The 17,856-nt window shown below is 36.4% G+C and overlaps 1 pseudogene; it reads left to right on the forward strand.

Moving 5' to 3' along the window:
• Positions 1-5,019: 5,019 nt before the first annotated feature.
• LOC149205371 (2-oxoadipate dioxygenase/decarboxylase, chloroplastic/amyloplastic pseudogene) lies at positions 5,020-6,389 on the forward strand (annotated as a pseudogene).
• Positions 6,390-17,856: the final 11,467 nt, after the last annotated feature.

The raw sequence follows: 17,856 nt of genomic DNA on the forward strand, positions 1-17,856 counted from the left end.
TAGTTGGATTCCAATGATACGACATCATGCATCTCTATGCAGATTCCAATCCTGACAATGGAACCATTTTTTGGCTTGATGGGGCCTGACCCAGGTTCGAAGTTATTTATCCAAACAAATCCCTGTACTACTGGCCCTTTCGGCAACAACCCGTGGAGCGTAGAGTGAGGCCTCACTCGAAACAATATGGGGGGATGCTGGAACCAAGTTTCCGCACCCTTGAGATGTCTGAGGGGTCGATTTAGTTGAACTATGAATATCTTCATGCAGGTCACTTCACGCGCTTTCCTGACCTACGAGGCCTTCGCGCCTTGCTATACTCACCTTTGTGCAGCCCTAATCAGAAGCTGAGGAGCTTTCACGCTGCTAAAGCAACGATCTGCACTATTTCCCCAAGTTACACTGCGGACCTTACTTATCTTCTTTTAACGATTAGTTATCTTTGCATAAATAGATACTTATCTTATATTCACCTATTCAACACATTCACATAAGTTCGCACAACAAATAAACAGTAAACTTGCAATTCATACCCAATATACTTCAATGCATAAAACAAGAAAAGATACACATAAATAATGTAAAACTTCTCTTTATTAATGCTTTAATCGGTTACAGACTCAACCTGCCCTGCGCACTCAGCTGCAGACTACTAGGCCTCTGCACACTCAGCTGCAGAGCCTTCTCCTACTCTCCTACCCAAAGACTCGACCTTACACTTAAACTCAATGCTTCCTCATTATATCTTCCATGGATGATTTATTGTCTCTTTACACTTAGAGCCTCACTCTATTTATACAATCCCATGGTCTGCGGACCATGGGTAGAACTCTCAAGCCGACACTACATTATAAAAGTAAGGGCAGACAACCCTATGACTCAATTACAACTTCGTGCTCCGCGCCCACAAATCGTGGAGTCTTTACATCAAATTAGTCAAAACTTGGGCTTTAAGTTCCAAAACTTGCCTTGGGGGGATCCCACGCACAATAGATTATAAATTTCATCATAAAGTTAAAAGTTTAAGAATGACAAATGTTATTTCATATTTCATTAAAATTATTATGTTATTGCATCTCATTAAAATTTTATGGTTTCGTTAAACTCTTAATTTTGAGTATCATATCCCATTCTAATCATTTTCTTGTGGTCAAATATTATTTTCTTTATAGTATAGTTGGTCAAATATATTATTATTTACAATTGACCGTTATAACAAATGACTTATAATTCAATATTTGTTCCTATAAAAGGCTCTCCAACACTCGTTTACTTACAAAACTCTCTTTGGTCCCTAATGATGGATGGAGTCACCATCCGAAACGTTGGATGGATCAACCATATTACACAATGCAATTCCGGAAATAGTTAACAATGTATGATCGTGTTTAGGTTTTTTCCTTGTTCACTTTGACCTCACTAATCCCACACTTAGCCAAATCTGGAAATGTTTCTTCCCGAGTGACTTGACCTCAGTCAGCCTTCCTGAACTACACACTACGCAATCTTAGCCCTCAAGCTCAGACCTTGCCTCTTGGAACTACACCATGCAAAGTTTCTGCCTCTTATAACTGCACACTGTGCAATCTCAGTGCTCACCCCTGACCCTTGAGCTCCAAAACTATGCAACTCAGCGTCCCAGTTAGCTCCTTCTACACACTACTCCATCTCAAGCATAAAGCTTCTAGCCTAACTCCTTGAACTGCACAATCCCTAGGCCTCTCTCTCTCTAGAAATGGGAGGCATCAACTCCTAAAAACAAGTTTCTCTAGCCCGCCTTTCTTTAAAAAGAACAACAATTCTCAACCGGCCAAATCTACTCAAAATTCTATTGCAGCGTTTAATATCGAAATTTTGGGCATGGATAATTTCTGCACTTTTCATCAGGAGAAACATTCAGAAAAAACCTACTCGCGTTGGAACCATAACATGAACATTATGATGGCTAATCCAGTTGATACTATATTAGAAGAAGAACAACCTAAGTAGAGTGAAGATGCAAATGAACCTATCATGACCAAAGAAAGTTCGAGTGCTGCACATTCAGTGAACAGGTTCAGTGTTATACACAATGTTGACAAACATAGTGTTGATCAATCGTCATCAAGTGAAGCTCCTCCCAAGCAGTTAACTAATCTCTACAACTTGACGAGTAAGGGACATGTTTCTGAGCAGGAGATTAAGAAGCAGTTGCTACACGAAATTCTATCACCTCAAATCTAGCTCATAATTCAAAGAACAAGTTTGAAAGTGATGTCATTGCTAAGAACACTTTCGCAACAATAAGAACAAGTCCACCACTCCCGATGCATCGCATAAAGCTACACCACCAGATCCGTTAGCAAAACATGTTAAGATGGAAAGTATCGATTATAACATTGTTGAGTTGAAGAAGTAAATAGGTTCGGTCTTCATATTTGTATTTGAGTCATTATGAAATGTATTTATCAAAGAATGGAAAAGAAAATTTTATTATTAATACAATGACTTATTAAAGCATGGGTTTCATGCTTAGGTCATAAATTTATATGTCAAATTCCCCATTCAGGGGTTCTAGGTTATATATTGAGTCATTAAAGTCATTGTCCATTTAATGAGACCCTTTTTGGGCTTTTGAATCATATAAAACAAATTATTATTGAGTCAAATATGTAATTTGTTACCTCCACACCAAGTCGGCCCTTGCCTGATGAAGTCGACCTACATGAGGAAAATTCAACACACAGAGGAGGATACATATACAAGTGCAGTTCGATCCATTTTCTCACCAACTCAACAAGCTCAATTCACAAGAAGGAAGTGTAGAAAAGTGTGAAGTTCAAGGAGAAGGAGGAGAATTGCAGAAGAAGAACAAGTCGAAGTCTTTGGGTTATCTCTCTCTCTCTCATTCGTACGAAGTTACCAGGTTGTTGCCGGGGTTGAAGATCTATTGTTGGGTAGGCCAAAGTTCTACAGTTGCTGGGGTGAAAGTTTTGTTGTTTCGTAGGTCAAAGTTATGTTGTTGTATAGATCAAAGTTCTACTACTGCAGGGTCAAAGGTCTAGATCGAAGTTGTTGGAAGGAAGGGCTAACTTGGTGATTGGAGGAAGTCTGTGTCTAGGTCGAAGAGTCTTGGATTATCTCGCCTTGTCTTGTGAAAACTACTGAAGGAAGAAGTTTGACTGGGTTTTCCCCTATATAGGGGTTTTTCCCTGGTTGAGTGCCTACATCTTGTGTTTCTTGTTCTTGTGATCTTCATACGCACATAATTTGGTAATTTCTTGACGAAAGATAATATAATAAAGAAGTAAAAGAAACCAACATGATTCACAAGTAATTATCAAGAAAGAGAAATCAAACCCTATTACTACTAGCTTTGATTTCTCAACATGGTATCAGAGCTAAGGTCAAGGAAGGTTGGGGATCACTCTGTTGGTTTGAAAAGAAATGTTACTCCCTCTATGATAAGATACTTGAAAATGGGATTCAATATTGCAGGAAGCTGGATAAAAATAATCATCTACAACTTATTCAATAATGTCAAAAGCAAAGTGTTGTTGGCTGCACTCACATGTTCACTCAATGATGATAATGCATGGATTATTGATAGTGGAGAATCAACGCACATGATAGGAGAAAGTAAACAACTTCACACTCTATCAAAGGAACCATCTTCTCATGCAGTGGAATTAGGAGACAACAAAATTTATGTTGTTAGAGGCTTGGGATCAACTTCTTTGAAGCTAAAAAATGGAGCAAAGGTACATCTCAAAAATATACTCTATGTTCCCGATTTGAAAAATAATTTACTTTCAATTTTTTGCTTAGAATATAAAGGTGATAGAATTGCTTTTGTAGATGGAAAAGTTCTAGTTTGGGGAAAATATTGAAGCATCAATAAAGCTAGGTGAAGGAAGTCTATATAGAATCATAATACCATCTCTTCAAGCTCTAGTTCACATGGAAATCAATCCCATTGAGCTATGGCATAGAAGATATGGACATTTACATTATAAAATTATTCCCTCTCTCAATCAATTGGTAAATGGCATCCCCAATATGAGATAAGACCGTGAAGGAATATGCAAGGGATGTGCGTAAGGAAATAATACAAGGAATCCCTTTGTTGTAATCTTTTCTTGTGACGTAAAATGTTACAGAGATCTTCAAATGTCTATCTATTGGCTAGAGAATCTCAGGCATATGACAAGTTTCATAACATCTGTTAAAAACAATATTTTTATAAATCTCCCAAGCTTATTGGCAAAGATTCAAAGAGTGAATTTTGGTCTCAGCCTCTCGTGAAGCTATCAATTAGATGTTATCGAAATCCAGCATCTACCAAGTGACCAAGTCACAAACCAATGACAAACCAGCTTTCAATACACAAGCGACAATTTAAGGAAAGTGCCCACGAAAAGCATTGGAAGTGCGCTACACTCTAGAATGGTTTATATGTAATATTATATATGCCTCATATTTATTTCATGTGGAAAATATGGGATATATATCCCATGCAAATTAAAGCATCCACGTTCGTATGCAATGGTGTCGAGATAAATCGTCATGTCATTCCAGCGCTAAGTGTAAATGTGGTCAAATACACAAGTGACAAGCCAATCATGTATCCAAGTGTCCTAAGGGAGAAGCCAATGAGTGATATCTGGTATTCCACATGTCTTAAAAATAAATGTCCCAAGGTCGACCATCCAAATGATAAGCAAAAAGGACCGGTTAAATTTATCAATAGTCAACAATAACAAGTGCCAACACTGCCATTCAAAATTCATTAAACATGTGTTAAGATTCGAATGTAGCAGAAAAAATCAATGACAAAGAAAAATTGCGGACCACCTCGGTTGTCCGAGCTTTAACAGGAGGGGGGCGTCTGAAATAGTTGTTTGCACAAACCACTTTTGAATATGTAGCAAGATCTTGTGAATTACTGCCAAGAGACCCCTCGCAAACTGCCTCAAAAATTGTTGGTGTAAATTTCTGCAGGGTTTCTAGACGGTGAACTTGACTGCAAATTTTGAGCAAATGGAGGTGAATTTCCAAATTCTGAAAGATGCGTTTTGTGTAGAACGACATCAATTGGATCTCCCGCGAGAATTTTCACATAAATGTCAACGCTTCTTTGAAAGAGAATCATTTAGATTTTGTGAATGGTTGGACTGGTAAAACATCCAACAAATACAACGAACAAGAAATACTCTTAGAAAATGGATTTTTGAAATGATTCCAGATAAATTTTATTTTATATTTCCTAAAGGTCTTCATGGACCCAAATCACATAAATTTTTGTGTATTCCAGGCATATCAGAGTGGGAAATAGTGAAACCTGGGGAATTATTAATCTCGTAGCATAGGAATGTATTATTACAATTAATTTTGATCGGACATATCAAGTATGCATGCTATAATCATTCTTCCTTCCGCACCTTTAATGTGAACAATTCTGGAATTAATGCGTTTGCACAATTTTCCCTTTGATTTTGGCTACATTGCTCATAGAGAATTAAATTTTCTTGCAAAGCATTTGAGAGGACTATGGTTTTCTCCACCTCAACATATTTTCGACATGGAGAAGGCATAAATGGACCGTTGCCAAGATTTTTTTTAATCTCAAACCTCCTAGTAGACAAACTAAGTCCTCAAGTTCAGGGAATAATTAAAATATACAAGTATCTCTTGTAGCGGGAGAAAATATGTTGCTCTTTCAAGTGTTTTGGGATATTTGACATGTCTAATGCCTCTTCTCTCTCATTATCAACTATTGGCCACGGAAAGTGAGTATGTAACATGGACTATTGTTAATCGCTATGCCTTAAATCATCTTACAATTTATGTGCATAGATTAAACTCTTTGATATTCAAAATATTGGAAAATTGAATGAGCTTATGCAATAAAATAAATTTAAACTTAATACAAACGGAGGTATCTTAAAAGTGAGCCTTGATGTCTAATCACTATAAAGTTCTACTTTGGCAGATTCTATGGTTCTTAATTTTGCGGTGGGCATCTCTGAATCTATGTCTGCTTTGCACATTGAATTTGATGAGCGACTCGTACTTCCTAAATATGAAAGCTTGCTAGTTGATGAGATCTCAGAGTCGTATAGACGAGATGGTTTGAAGTTGGAAATGTTGATAAGATATTTGAGAGTACATCTAAAGAGAAATTAAGGAGTATTGTTGGTACTTATTCAATAATTATTACAACTACACGAGAAGTAATTATTAGCACTAGAATTTTTGACATGAAAGAAAAGGATCTCCAAATTTTTGTACTAATGAAGACAGGTGTTCATGTAACATGTGGACCGGTTTCTGAGATTTTTATACCATCTCAACTAATGAGAGATTTTGAATTTATACATGGGGACTTCTACATACTATTTCAAAAATAGGGAAACTTTCCTTCAGAGTTTTCCCAAAAGATGTTATGCATGAAAGATAAAAAGCTTTGTAAATTACACTTCGACAACTAGAAAACAAGTGGTAGAGTTGACCATATTTGAAGGGAAAATAACAAATTTTCAGGGAACAACTCTATATATGAAGGAGGAGAATTAGTAGCCCGTAAAACAAATTTAGATTTAAAAGCATAATATAAGCAGTTGAAGGATCAGTTACAGATTTCAAGGTAGAAGACTTGCAAACAACTCCAAATTTCCTGCAATTTTTTCAAAGATTGTTTTCATTTTTAGTATATTGTTTAGATTTGTATTCCAGAAAGTTAGACATAGTTAGCTTGATGTAATTCTCTATATATTATTTGATTTTCATTGTAAAAGGGTTGACTTTTGATGCCAAAACCCTGCCATTTTTGTAAAAACTTTTATTGCATAATTTTTAATGAAAGGTTTCCGCCTTTAGTTTCCTAACATAATTTGTTTCTCATGTATGTATTTTCCAGTGATTTCTTAATCATATTTTGCATATGTTTGAGGTAATGTAGAAGCATTAGGCAAGGCTAGGTTGAGTATCAACCTACCTGACAACCCACTGCAAAGTTACCATCTTTTTGGATACTAGCTAATTGAATGGTTTGTTCAAAACAACTCCTCTGCATCATTTAATTGTTGCCTTCTATCATCTCTTGAATGTATATTTGTTTTGCTGTAGAATTATTCAACACACATCTACCAAATCTAATTGATTAAGTATTCAGTATGAATACTTAATTATCTAATTTCTCTTCTATTCATATACCAAACTATTTTAAGATATGTTATTATGTCGAAGTTGGACATTGTCACTTTGATAAAACCTCAGCAACATAAGGCTTTATTTTGGGCATAAATTGGATACTCATTAGAAACCACTTGTTTAAATCATAGATTTGGTAGTTGTGATTCATAGGTTGTTGTCCAGTGAGGGAGCCCCCAGTGGTTTGAGGGCCAGATTGAACCTAAGTTGGTTTCTCGGCCCAATTTTGCAACCAAGAACTACCTTCAAGAAACAAATACAACGCCCTTTACAAGCGGTGAAACAAGGTCTAAAGAAATATTGGACCTCATTCATTCAGATGTGTGTGGGCCTATGTCTAACAAATCACTTGGAGGTCATCTTTATTATGTAACTATCAATGATGATCACTCTAGAAAGACATAGCTCTATCTACTCAAATCAAAGGATGAAGTATTTGAAAAGTTCAAGGAATTTATATCTGAAGTAGAGACCTTCACTAAAAGAAGAATAAATACTTTAAGATCTGATAATGGTGGGGAATACACTTCAAAAGAAATAATTGCATATTGCAAAGAAGTAGGAATTAAGAGGGAGCTTATTGTTCCCTACAATCTCGAGCAAAATGGAGTTGCAGAAAGGAAAAATAGAACACTTGAAGAATGTATACGATCAATGATTTTTTATCAAGATATACCAAAATTTCTTTGGGGACAAGCAACAATGACCAAAGTATATACACAAAATAGAAGTCCCCATACAATCCTCAATAATATGACACCTAAAGAAGCATTCACATGAAGGAATCCATGTGTGGACCATCTCTGAACCTTTGGATGTCTCACCTATATCCACATTCTAAAGGACAAATGAAAGAAGCTAGATTCTACAAGCATTAAAGGGATTTTGCTTGGCTACAATCTTTCTTCAAAGGCATATAGAATCTACATCAAGGAAGGAACACATATTGAAGCAAGTAGGGATTTTATATTTGATGAAAATCATGCCTACAAAAGATCCAAATATATTCCTATTGATTTTGATGATGAAGACATACCATTATTCGAAGAAGAAGAGCACCACGACAATCCTACTACAAATCAAGAAGAATAAGAAGAAATACCAAGTGAGCCTATGAAACCTATGATCATACCCGACACAAGGAAGAGGCCAAATTGGTTAAAATGTTCTCTTGAATATTTCGAAGGACATGAAGCTGTGAAAGGAACTTTTAGAGAAAGAAAAAGACCAAAAACATATAATGGATATGTTGCATACATGACAATACTAATAGAAGTTGAACCAAATACATTTGAACAAGTTGGTCATCAAGAAGTATATAAGAAGGAAATGGAGGAAGAATATCAATCCATCATGAAGAATGGGGTTTGGGAAATCATTCCTAGACCAAGGGACAAATCAGTTGTCACTTCTAAATGGATCTACAAGATCAAGCACGTTGTTGATGGAAGCATAGACAAGTACAAAGATAGATTCATTGCAACGGTTTCCCTAAAAAAAGGAATAGATTATGAAGAAAGCTTTCCACCTACCGCAAGAAATACTACTATAAGATCTTTGGTTTCATTGGCTGCAACAATGGGATGAAATATCAATCAAATGGATGTAAAAACAACATTTTTGAATGGAACCATCGATGACGAAGTATACATTGAACAACCTGAAGGCTTTGAAGTAAATAACAAATACACTCATGTTTGTAGACTCAAGAAGGCCCTATATGGTTGAAGCAAGCTCCTAGGGCATGGTATGCAAGAATGGATGCATACCTTCTAAGAATCGGGTTCATGAAAAGTATTGTTAATCCAAATCTCTATATCAAAGTTGTGGATAATGAGCAAGTCATTATTTTACTATATGTGGATGATCTATTTATTATAGGCGTAGAGTGAAATATACAAGAATGCAAGAAGATGTTGGCAGCCGAGTTTGAGATGAAGGATCTGGGACTAATGCATTATGTATGGCAGAAACCTAGGGAGATATATCTAGGGAAAAGAAAGTATATAATCAAGTTGTTGCATAAATTCAGTATGATGGATTCCAAGCCCATGACTACTCCCATGATCACCAATCTCAAGAAGTTGAGAAGCTCTGACTCAAGTCTCGTAGATCCTACCACCTATCATAAGTTGGTGGGTTCTTTGATGTATCTAGTAAATATAAGACCAGATATATGTTTTATTGTGAACATTCTTAGTTAATTTCAGTTGGAGCCTCGTCATGATAATTGTATAACTTCCAAGCATATATTAAGATATCTACGTGGCACTATACATCACTACCTAAAGAACGACAACAAGGAAGTCAAGTTGACAGGTTGTACAGATTTTGATTGGGGTGGAAGTGAGGCTGATAGAAGAAGCACTACAGGTGGATGTTTTAGTTTGGGATCTACCATGATCTTATGGATGAGTAGAAAGCAAGATCATGTTGATTTGAGTAGTGTTGAAGTTGAGTATGTGGCTACATGTGAAGTAGGAAAGGAGGTTGTATCATCGAGGAAACTTATGTCAATTTTTTTTGGGAAACCTCTAGTCCTACTGTGATAAATTGTGATAATCAAAGCAACATTAAGATGTCTGAAGATCCTGTGTTCCATGCAAGGATGAAGCATATCAACAATAAGTACCACTACATTAGAAGCTTGGTACATTATGGGATCGTGAAGCTACATTATGTCCCGATCGACGAACATGTAGCTGATATGTTAACAAAGCCTCTTCCTAATAAGAATTTTGAATATATTAGAAGCATGATGGGTGTGGTTGATATTACTAATCGCGTTGACGATAAATTTTTGGAAGAGATTTGATGAGGCATCTTGTGTAATACAAAATGCCTCAGAGGACATTTGGTCGGCCAATGTGTTGTTGTCTAGTTCCCAGAGTAGGGAGGGCTCAAAGCATCTAGTTCCCTGCATTGATTGTTAGAAAGTAAGCATGTTGGTACCTAGAGAGGCCGAAAGCTTGATTCCATCTTAGTCCCTCCTAGATAGATTTCCCTGGTCAGGAATCTAGTTTGTGGCACCATGTGTGCCTAAAATATTCATAGTTCTTGTGTTCTGAGATCTTCCTTGTACTTGTATATACATGTGTAAATTATGAATACCTCCCTAATTAAGAGGGAGTGTTGAAGAATGTAACTAGGTTCAGTCTTCATATTTTGTATTTGAGTCGTTATAAAATGTATTTATCAAATGTGAAAAGGAAAATTATATTATTATTACAATGACTTATTAAAGCATGGGTTTCATGCTTGGGTCACCATTTTATAGGTCAAAGTCCCCATTGAGGACTTCTAGGTTTTATATTGAGTCATTAGAGTCACTGTGCATTTAATGAGACCCTTCTTGGGATTTTGAATCATGTAAAAAGAATTATTATTGAGTCAAATATGTAATTTGTCACCTCCACACGAAGTCGGCCCTTTCCTGATGAAGTCGGCCTACATGAGGACAATTCGACCTATGAAAGAGGTTATATATACAAGTGCAGTTCAATCCATTTTCTCACCAAATCAACAAGTTCGGTACACAAGAAGGAAGTGCAGAAAAGTGTGAAGTTCAAGGAGAAGAAAGATAATTGCAAAAGAAAAACAAGTCAAAATTTTTGGGCTATCTCTCTCTCTCATTCATACAATTTTACTAGGTTGTTGTTGAGGTCTAAGATCTATTCCTGGGTAGGTTGAAGGTCTACAGTTGCTGGGGTTGAATTTTTGCTACTGCATAGATCAAAGTTATGTTGCATGATAGGTTGAAGTTCTACTAATGCAGGGTCAAAGATCTAGATCAAAGTTGCTGGAAGGAAGGGTTGACTTGGTGATTGGAGGAAGTCTATGTCTAGGTCAAAGAGTCTTGGATTATCTTGTCTTGTCTTGTGAAAACTACTGCAAGAATTTTGACTTAGTTTTCCCCTAGATAGGGGTTTTTCCCTAGCTGAGTGCCTACCTATTGTATTTCTTATTCTTGTGATCTTCATACACACATAATTTGGTAATTGCTTGATGAAAGATAATATAATAAAGAAGTAAAATAAGCCAACATAATTCATAAGAAATTATCAAGAAAGAGAAATCAAACCCTAATACTAATATCTTTGATTTCTCAACATGTTGAATATATGCAAAGAGATCAAGCCAACATTTCAATATTCAAGCTCGCAAAGATAGTGAATCGCAAGAATTGATTATCCAAGAACTCTCATCGCACTCTTCGACAGATAAAGAAGTTTTTTCTTCTCAGGTAATGTCCGATAAATCTCGCGGAATTATTGAATCTATTGTTAATGTTGTAAATTTGAGTTCTAACACTCTCTTCCCTCCATTTCTATTAACTTTCAAAATTTTAATTATAATGTTCACTACTATTTGGTTGATTATGGTGCATATGCGAATGTTAATACATTGTCTGTTGCTAAGAAAATAAATACTAAATGGGATAAAAACAATGCATAGATCATACAACTGGACAAATAATTTTTCTAGGCCATTGGTGAACTCAACAATTGTATTATTCATTTGTCATTTGACCGTAGAGTTCACCAGTGCATAAACATTGTAGTTGTGGACATTCCTGAAGCCTACGGTTTACTTCTTAGCAGAGATTGTTCTAGCAAACTCCAAGGATACTTTGTGGCAAATAGGACTCATTTATGGCTTCCATACAAGGGTAGAAATAACCAAATTTGGCTTGAAAGTGAGCCCTAAATGAAGCATATTGTGACACAATTTTAGGAAAAAAAATGAACCAATGGGCTTTGCAAATGTTATTTTTGGAAATTGTTTTCTAGAAGTAGATCAGGGATGTTATCTAGCACAACCTTCACTCATCCCACCAGATACCCAGTTGGAACTCCTTGCTCAAAATCCAATTGGTGCAAATGACCTTTGTATAGTAGATGCAAATAGTAGTAGTATAGGATGTAGCCCTAGTCCTTCTAATATTTGAATTTTGTATTTTGATGGTTCGAAACTGCATGAGGGTTCTTGAGATGGTGGAATTTTATTAGACCCACAACAAGGAAAACACTTTATCTCTTGCCGCTTAGAGTTTGAGTGCACCAATAACATTGTTGAATACGGAACACTCATTCTGGGTTTGAGGAAAGCCAACAACCCCAAAATTGAGGTGCTTAAAGCAATAGGTGACTCTGAAATCATCGCACGTCAAGTGCACAATACAATAAATTGTGTGTCACCTAATCTCAAAAGTTATCATCAAGGGGTATGACATTTTATTTATTAATTCGAAGTTTTTAATATCATTTATGTTCCTAAAGTCAGTAATGCTACTATAGATACATTGGAAAATGTTGTTAGGTTGTCACCGTTGAAGGATGACTTTTATGTTGAAATTATTTATAGGCCATATGTTCCTGATAATATCACTAATTTTCACATTTTCAATGACGACCAAGAAAATACTGTACTTTATGGTGAATGTTGATGTATTCATAGACACAATTATTAACTAAGACAAGCACGGGAAAGCGTTGTAGGATGCAGCTCAAGAAAGAAAAGGAAACCCCATGCCTAAGGGTGTGGTGTCATTGGAAAAGTTGTATGACTTGCAAATTCTCTTCAGGGGACCAGTCAATGCAAAGACCCATAGATCTACTAGGTCGCATAAATAGATAAATCTAGGTACATATCAAGATTTGAAGTTTGTTAATCTCGGTACTTGATGCACACCATAAGAGTGACAAGCTTTTATCCACCTTTTTAAAAAGCACTGAGATGTTTTCACGTGGACAAATGATAAACTTAAGACTTACGAAACACAAATAATCTAGCATGTAATTCCAATTAAGGAAGGGGCCAAAAACTACGAAAAGTTCATCTTACTCTTGAGCCCCTTATTCTAAAAGAGTTGAGAAAATTGATGGATGCTCAGATCATTTTTAAAGTTTTTCATTCAACAATGGTCTCATATTTGGTTCCAGTAAGGAAGAAGTCTGGGAAAATATGCCCATGCGTTGATTTTCGTAATTTAAATCACACCTCAAACAAATAAAATTATCCAATGTCATCGATGGAACAAATTTTACAAACAGTATCAGGGTTTCAAATGTTTTCATTGTTGGATGATTTTTCGAGATATAAATAGGTTTTGGTGTTAGAAGCCAACAGGCACAAGACCACGTTTCGAACCAAGTGGGGCACATTTTCCTTTAATAGAATGTCATTTGGTCTTATTAAAGCAGGTGCTACTTTTCAACACGTGATGGAATCACATTCGCGTTTTAATTGGTTAGAGCATTGTAGTTCTTTTTGTGACGTGATAGTGTTTTTGAAAAGGAGATCTGATCACTTGCGTCATTTAAAGAAAAAAGTTCAGTGATGTTGAAAATATGGGATATCTCTTAATCCCAAGAAGAGTATTTTCACTGTGTTCGAGCAAAATCTCTTGGACCATATTATCGCAAAGAGTTGGATTAAGGTGGACCCTAAACAAGTCAGAACTATCACTCAAATTCCCTTCCCAGTGAACAAGAAAGTTATGTAGTCCTTCTTAGGGAAAATTAATTTTATTCACAAATTCATCTCTCAATACGCACTGATAGTCAAACCTCTACAAGTGATGATAGATAAGGATGTGATCTATAAGTGGGATAAAAGGGAAAATGATGTTTTCACCCATATAAAGTAAGAAATTGTAGAAGTTCCAACAATATACAATCCCAACTTCAGTAAAGATTTCATGTTGTACACTTTCGATTCTGATACTTCTCTTATTGTCGTTCTTACGCAAAAGGATGACCAAGATAATGAGTGGCCTATATAATTCATGAGTGTTGACTTGTAAGGACATGAACTAAATTATCTCGCCATTGAAAAACAAGCTTATGCAGTATACATGGTGGTAAAACACTTTAGGCCTTACCTTCCGAAAATAATGTCATTATCTGTGTGCCACATCCATTTATTAGATCATTATTTGTTCAACAAGAACTGGGTGAAAGAAGAGTGAACTGGATGAACAACTTGCAAGAATATGATCGTGATTTCAAACTAGTTAACACGTTCAAAGGCCATGGTCTATGCCAGCTAGCAGCAGAAGTGACAAGTTCAACAAAAGATGATTCTTCTAGATGGGAGCAGGAAAAATAAATGTATAACGTCGAACAAGCTACCCCCATTGATGCATCCACCTCTTGGTACGTCAATGTGCGAAAATATCTTGAGCACAATACTCTTCCCTCTCATTTGTCAGCAAGATAGAAGAGGGCCACTAGATTGAAAGATTTGTCACATCAGTTGGTACATAGATTTCTTTTTAGAAAGAACCATAATGGGGTCCTACTCAGATGCTTGGAAGCACCTAATTTAGAAAGGGTGTTGCATGACCTCCACGAAGATCCAACAGGAGGGAATTTTATGGGTGACACTACTCTGCATAAGATTATGCGGGCCGGTATTGGCCCACATTTATCAAGGATGCTCATGCTTATGCGCACAAATGTTCATTTTGTCATAAATGCACTAGTTGAGATAAGAAATCAGTTTCCCCATAACATACCATCGTTGTAGAAGAACCATTCCAACAAATGGGGCTTAGATGTTATTGGTGAGATCTTTCCACACTCATCGAAGCAACACCAATACATTATCATTGCTACAAATTACTTCACACAATGGACATAAGTTGTTCCTCTCAAGCAATTGAATGATTAGGAAGTCATCAGCTTCCTTAAGCATAACATTATCACCAGGTTGAACATTCCAACTTCACTTGTTTAGTTAATCAATAAGAACCTTATCCATATCATTAAAAAGATTACTTTCTTTGAACAAAGGAACTAACTCAATGCTTTAGTGAACGCTCTATGGGTTGACCGTGTCACGCCTAAACATTCTCTAAATACCTCTCCTTAGTTTTTGGTGTATGGAAAAGAAGCCATCCTACCTCCAAACATTTACTCGCCTTCCCTTCAATTGTCACAAGAATCTCAAGGTAAGCCTTGTCTTCTGGTTCAAAGTAGGATAGAGACACTCCTGAAGTTAAAGGAAGAAAGGGTGAAAGCAAAAGAAAAAATTGTTCTTCATCAAAATTGTATCAATAGATGGTTTGATAAGAAGTATGCGGGGAAGAAGGAATTCAGTGTGGGTGACCTAGTATTGAAGTGGGATAAAGCCCGTGAAGAGTAGGGGAAACACATTAAGTTCCAATCCTTGTGGATCAGTTTGTTTATGTTCGTGAGAAGCTTGGTCACCACACTTATCGTCTCCAATATTTGGATGGGAATACTAAATATCTTCTTGTAAATGGTCAAGATCTGAAATCATATTTTCAATGATAGTCTAGGGTTGTGCCTTACCCTAGGTATATAGTCTGTTGTTTTTCGTTTGTTTATTTTTCATGTTAAATTTTTTCTTTTCATTTTGTGTATAAGCCTCTTGTGTAAGTGTTTTTTTGTTCCAATAAATTTGGCAAAATGAAAAGGGCCTTGTGACACTAGAACATTTGGCTAACTTTTGTTCCTTCTTCTTCATATTGTTCACACCTTTTGGTTGATGATGTTTTTATAGAAAGTACAATCTTTGCATAAGAACTTTGTGTAAATCCATGACACCTACATCTATTCTAGGAACCTCATTTCTATGCTTGGTTCTTTATGTTTCAGTGTTTTTCACGCTAATCCCATCGAGTAAAGAAGTACAAAGGGAAAATTTAAACGAGAAAACTCATATCAAAGGTTTTATATAGGATTCTCTAAAGTAACAACCTCTTCTTCTCTCAATAATTCGAGATCCCTCTTCCACCCCATGAAATTAGTAAGTGCTAAAGCACAATCCTATAAAATAAATAAATAATGGGTGAAAGAAGAGAAAGGCTTCCTGCGTAGGGAGGTGAAGCAAGTAACTTTGTCGATGTATTTTCTAGGCTCACTAATAGCGAAGTAATTCTTTTCTTCTTGTAGTGACTCTGTTGGGGTATTTTCCAAGCCTGTTGGAAGTGGAGCAACACTAGAGATGAAAAATAATACTTTGAATATCTTAAGCTTGTGAATTACATTATGCTTTTCCTGAATCGAAACATAATAATATGGTTGGCTTGATGAGTGTGCTCAACCAAGAAAGAGATGAAGGAATATATATATATAGATATATAACCCAGTTAACTAGGGGAGTGAAATTATTCTACATAATGAATCAATACTTCCTAAAGAACTAAACCATGCACGAAAGATTAGACCAAGGCAGAGAAGTTGGAGTTCAACCAGTGTGTCACCAAGTGTTGTTGCTGCTACAACACCCTCCAAAATTTTGGCCTACATCCAAATTTCAGAGCCTAATTTGATCTTGCATGCTATCATTTTAAGAATTGAGAGTCATTCCATGTGTTTTCTCTAAGTTTTCTAGTCCCTTTTGGAAGAAAACCAAAGTGTCGTCTTTTGGCATGGAAAGTGTCGCATATTGCATAAGCAAAGTTATGGTTGCTTTCAAAGGGTAATTTTAGTGTTAATGAGTCCTATTTATCATCTAGACATGTATTACACTCATTCCCAAAGTTTCACGCACTGTCGCACAAGTGTCGTCATTGTTGTCGCAAAGTGTACCTTTAGTATCACATTTGGGGAAAGTTGTTGTATTGTCATCGCGATGAGGGGATATTTTTTTATTGTCTTATAAGTGATCAATTTTTTGTCATAAAATGTTCTGATTGTGTGATCATGTTCAAGTTTTTTCCTTGTTCTCTTTTATCTCATTGATCCCACACTTAGGCAAATCTGGAAAAGTTCCTTCCTAAGAAAATTGACCTCACTCAACCTTCCTGAACTATGCACTGCATAGTCTCAGCCCTCAAGCTTAGACCTTTCCTCTTGGATTTACACAATGCCGATTCCATGCCTCTTAGAACTGTACATTGCACAATCCCAATGCTTAACCCTAACCCTTAATCTTTATAATTGCGCAACTCATCTTCCTAGTCAGCTCCTTCTACACACTTCGCAGTCTCAAGCATATGGCTTCCATATTAACTCCTTGAACTGCACAACTACACAATCCCTAGGCCTCTCTCTCCAAAAATGGTGGGAAACTTCAAGCCTCAATCCTACCTCCTTGAGCCCCTCAACTCTGCAGTCACTCTACCCTAGCCTTCCTGAACTGCGCACAATGCAATCTCAAGCCTCAATCTTGACCCTTTACTTATTGAGTTGTGCAACTAGGCAATCCTTGATCCAGTCTCTCAGTCCAGCACCTAGTTCCAACTCAGTCAATGGTTTTCATAAATTTTGCTAGACTAGGGGTTATCATACTGATGTTGTCTCGTCATAATTGGTTTCCATTCACAGGTATTATATCTTGTCATAACAACATGATTATGAAGGAAAAGAAGAAGGATACCATGTTAGAAGACACCTATGTAGCTGCAAAGGTAAGTTGATCATTGAAGAAAAGACAAAGGGACACCATATTGAGACAGCAGTTGGAGATCAAGATGAGAGGGAAGACTACCTGCCTTTAAGCCTTAAGGAGGAGGAAGAAGAAGAACATGCACCAGCTTTCGAGAAGACACAAATTTAACAGTTGTTACAGGTCTATTTGGGCACATCACTCCTGACTTTCAAATCGTACTATTAGGGCTCATCAAACCCTAATTCAATTGTTACATGCCTTAGAGAAGTCAACTCATTGAATGCCTCCTTCTCTGAAATTTTC

Source organism: Pinus tabuliformis, chromosome 1_2 (assembly GCF_031772625.1).
Source record: "Pinus tabuliformis cultivar Carrire ecotype Pingquan chromosome 1_2, CPIR1, whole genome shotgun sequence".
Taxonomy (NCBI): Eukaryota; Viridiplantae; Streptophyta; class Pinopsida; order Pinales; family Pinaceae; genus Pinus; species Pinus tabuliformis.